Consider the following 5,504-nt stretch of genomic DNA (forward strand, 5'->3'; position numbering starts at 1 on the left):
AAATCGTTCTCTACTAAAATTATTTACAAATATATAGTGAAAGAATTATAGAAATACTTAGTATCATAGCGAAAACCTAGAATTAATTTATATTAATTATTTCAAATAGTATTGTATCATATATTTTGCTTATATAATTATTAAGCATTTTTTTTTTTATTACATTTAGCTATTTTTATTAAGGGTTAGTTAATTTGTGTGCTTTGCAATGACACACATAGAAAAGCTATTATTTTCCTCAGTAATGGAAATATTCAATTTTCGAATAGTCTAAAAAGTGGCAAATACTAGAGTATGACGGTATACTTTGGCTCTTTAATATTCTTTGTAGTTTTTTTTATACTTCCTGCGCTCTATTTTATTCAAATTTTATTAATAAAGTTTTAATATACTCATATAAAATTTATCCGAGCTTCCTAGAAATAAAAGGTTTGACAATAAATCCAAATTAAATACATACGTAAAGTAAATCTTGTAGTATATTCCAAATTAAAAAAAAAAAAATATTTTTTTTATATTTTGACGTCTCTATTTCATAATTCATGAAATCAGTGAGCTAACAGCCAAATTAATGTTTCCTTTTGTACTTCACTGCCAACTATTAAGCTGATAAATGGAAATTAAATCTTAACTAGTTGAAATTAATTCCAAATTAGCTTACATAACAATACCATGTAACTGGAACCTTATTGTGAACATTCATAAACTTGCATATTATAAACGCGATAGCTGATTCCAATTTCAGGAGAAGTCGAAATAAACAAAACATATATTTTTATATGATTTGCTAAAAGCTTATATTTCGTGCACTACAAAAATTTATTGATTAAAATACAAATATCTATCCGACAATCTATATCTATCTTTACTCCTAAATTTCAAAAACAAATATTAAAAACTCAAATTTATTCACGAAACAAGTTCGAGGTTAAAGTTTATTTATTTATTTTTATTCCTGCAATTTGAATCGGCCGTAATAGTTGAATTGGGTTCATGATTAACCAATACCAGCTATGATATACAACAGACCCATATTATTTATCTTTTAGACCACTAGTAGGGCACGTAAGGACTCTAAAACCAACTCGGTGTTTGTCTATTAAAGTTTTTCTGATAGATTTTTTTAAACTGCCTTTTTTCTATTATAATATTCGTCTATGAACTGTTACCACTCTGCTCCTATCTAGCATAGACAATTATTTAAAGTTGTTGTTGATGTATAGCAGATGATATTTGTATGTATAAAGCGGTTTTGTATAGTCTTGGCAATATATATGTATGTATGTGTGTAGGATGTACCTTATAATTATATCTGTATTCAATGATCGTATATTTGCTCTACATAACAAAATTATAGAACATTTAAATGTCAAATGAAAATAATAGCACGTGTTACAACATATTTGTATGTATGAGTTATATGTCAATCATAAACTCCATATTCATATAATTTAGAATTATCATAATCTTGAAATTTGATAGCTGTTTTTAATTATTGCTTAGCATTATTGATGATGAAATTTGTATTGGTATCTAAATTTAATCCAAATGAAAAATTTAAGGCTGAAAGATTTTGCTCATGGCTTCTTATCGATTTGCTTATAAATTAAGAATGTGACAACATTAACACGATTTAATGAATAAAAGCGCTCAGTCGCTGTGCTACGTGCCTAAAGTTATATAATTTGAAAATATGTGTAATAATAAAAAGCTAATTTTATTTGTCAAATTAAAGTATTATCTTTGGGATTGTGCTTGCTAAGCTATTATTTTTTTATCTGTTATATTTAAATTCGGAAGTGTATTTACTTTTTTTTATTCATATTTACAAAGAAGATTTTAATGTTTGCTAACAATTTTATTTATAACATTTAAAATATATATATATTCAAAAAAGTCTATAACTTTTTATCTTGTAAAGTATTGCATATGTATTCTACATATCACAAAGAAATTAAATTGAATGTACCTGTTTGAAATAAATCTATTTTGGTATGTGCAATGTTACTTAATTTGTGACTAATAATAATAATTATTATTTATATATATATTATGATTTTGTGATAATGTCATTTCACATTACGTTTGTAAAATATAAAGCCTATTCTTGATTTCTCATTCACGTTATTTCATGTACGTGGCTGTTATATATGTACATGTTTTAAAATATGCAACAATAGAAGTCGTGATTTATGGAAAGTAGCAAAATATCTAATTTAAAGCTTTTGTAATTTTTTTCTGGAGTTACGTCTGAAATATATAAATGTACGATCTATTTATTGTATAATATCGTTTCTTTTATATATGCAGTCCTGTGAAAGGAAAATCCACGGACGATCTTTGTTTTACGAATTTTGATGTATAAATGTATTTGAATAGGTTATGTATTTATTTTCTTGATTTAATTGGAACCAATATACACTGTGTTATAGTATCTTACGGGTACGCATAAGAAGTATTGTTTATGTATTTAAGTTTTGTTTATAATAATTATTATTTTGACCTTGAAACGTATTGAAAAATTAATTTCGGTTAGTAAGTTTATCTCATCATCTTTTAAACTTGCAAAGGTAATGTTATAAATTTTTAAGTTAACAACACGACAGTTTCGTTTCTATATGTTGTTGACAATATAACAGATAAAAATAACAGTACTCTGAACATGCTAGAATGTTCTTAAATACGATATGACATATATATATGTGAGTACTTACTAGAAGATTATAATTCGTGAAAAATTTCATAATGTTATCTAATTTTTAAAATATTAATTTTCTACGAAATTTAAGAAATTTGTAACATTTTCTCAGATTATGATTATGATTACAGTTAAACTTACTTTCATAATGTTCGTACCAAAAACGTCTACTATATTTCTCTATGTATATAGTTTATCAAATTATAAAGTGTTTATGTGATATTATATATAGTTAAGAGTTAAACCGTGCCGAGTAGTTTTTCTATGTGGTATCAGTTGTGATTTTGTCAATAAATAAATTGCTATATTTAAATTGGTTTCTTTATTTTGTTCGCCATTTCTATAGTTATGCCAAACATACCTCGTTACAAATGATAGTTATAACTTTTTTATATAAAATAGGAACATTTATTTATTTATAATACTAAGCTGTATACATATCATTGCAGGACATGGTTGTCCTAATTCGATCTTACAGCACGTTTAACAATATTTCAAATAAGTCTACGTTATATATGATGTAGTCCAAGTGACTATAGTTGTGAGTTCACTCAGGCTGCAATAAAACAAATTTTCCCTGTCGACTATGGCGTTGAGGGTACGTAACGTGCGAGTCAGTGGAGCTTCCTTGAGCAACTTGGTTTGTCTATTGGGCACCGCTAGCAACGACGGTCGATGTCTCAAACGTAAAAGCATCAAGCGTGCAGTCACATCGATAGTCTAAGAAACTGCGAAGTTCAGCTAGTTATATTAAAATCATATTATATACTAAAAACGAAATCTACGAAAGGCGCATCACCTGATACGAGTTGTATTTTTAAATAAGTTAAAAAGTTTCAGTTCAGTTAGGCATTATAAAATAGATCGCATTTATTATTTAAAAATAATTATCATCGTAAAATTAATATCTGATTTATTTATTTAATAGCATCTACCGGTTCACACTCAAAGTTGCTCGTGGGTCATTCCGTAGTTTCGTGCAAAAAGCATTTCCAGGCGAATATGCTTATGAATAATAGTATTAATTTTAAATATTAGTAGCTCATCGATTTAGAACATAATCATTTTAAAAGTAGTATTTGTTATTTTACACTTTTATTAATTAGATTATTATAAAAATAGGAAAAATACCCCTAAAAAATCATTCCTCTCTGTTTCCAACTAGGAACCCTAGATGGTTTTTCAATAAAAAAATCTTAATCTGCCATATAACAACTATAATGACTATCAAATAATATTAATAAACTCATGACATATTAATAAATTATTTTAGTAACACTGTTAACGAAGTACAATTAAAGAAATAAATATTTTTTGATTTGTCACAAAAAAAAATTCATTACCATCTATACCTTAAAACTTAACACTTGTACGTGATCTAAACGTCTTTGAAAGCGGTGCAAGTCACAACGCGTTTATACCGATCAGCCAGCCGATGCCACTGAGTGAGGTAGACGTACTCCTAGCGCTGTTAAAATTGTTTACGATATTCATATAATTATAAATGCTTCGTCCATAAATCACTTCATCACATTCCTTCGATTTAACAAGGCACAGTAACATAAAAAGTATTATTTTTAAAAAAAAAACATGCATTTCTATTCAATTTAGATATTGTTTTACAATTGATTGTCTTAATATATAAACCTACGACGTGCCACCGTAAAAAGTTGTAACTTTTCATTCATCTCCATGTCATTCTCATCCGTACCGTCCATTTTTTTACTGGAAGGTAATGAACTTATTACGAAGTCTTAGTTGCTTTGAATGTCAAGACTGCAGAATGCCTTGTGTGCATAATAAACATTTAGGCATTCTTAATTTTGATAATTACGGTGAAGCACTGGTAGATCAATTTAATTCTAATGAAGCCGATAACGATCAGTCACAAAGCATAGATATGTCGATGATTTTAAATAATCTATATAAATCTGATATTTTAGAGAATTGAAACCTCTCTCAGGCCCAATAGATTTACAGCTCTCGCCTTTGTCAAATACAGCTTCAACGTCAACAAAAGCGAGATCCCCAAAAGTCAAAATTTTATCCGACGTCTGTTTAAATTGGGAAAACCGCAAATTCTATGTAGCCCCAAGTAAAAACCATAAAATTGTGATTATGCATAAAAACATAAGGAGGGATTTATTTGGTTTGATACTATGATTGGTATTGTATTGATTGTTGAAGTTGTTATTTTTGTTATTTTGTACCTTACAAAAGGTTTTATATTAGATAATTTCATACTTGCTTCAGATCTGAATCAGCGAAAAGTTAAGCTAACATCATTTCTAACATTTATTATTTTGATTACCCTGATAAAATTAATGTGTGCTTAAATATAAATAATGTTATTGATTAATAAACCTACATTGTGCATTTTTTCGATTCTACACTTACTATTATGACTGATTTTACAGTTCAAATGTCGTATTTCCTTACCATATCATCATACCATGCCGTGATTTCATTACAATCCTTTACCATTTCATCACCATCCATACCTTAAATTTCAGGAATTATTTTCTCAGAAACAATACGAGATATAAAAGTGCCTCCCAATTTTTATGAATCTAGTAGCAATTTAAACTTGATTAATTCCTAAAAAGCTTAGAAAATATGACTTTTTTTTTTAATCCGCGGAACGTTTGAATTTGCACGAAACGGCGGAATGACCCTCGTGCCTTTTTTTACTTTATGTTTTGATGACTCAAATATATGTAAAAAAAAACAATCATTATAGATATTTATTATAAACACTAAGGATAAGGATTATATAATTGGTGATTAATTAATATTGAAAACAAAA

The sequence above is a fragment of the Vanessa atalanta genome, chromosome 8 (genome assembly GCF_905147765.1).
Source record: "Vanessa atalanta chromosome 8, ilVanAtal1.2, whole genome shotgun sequence".
Classification (NCBI taxonomy): Eukaryota; Metazoa; Arthropoda; class Insecta; order Lepidoptera; family Nymphalidae; genus Vanessa; species Vanessa atalanta.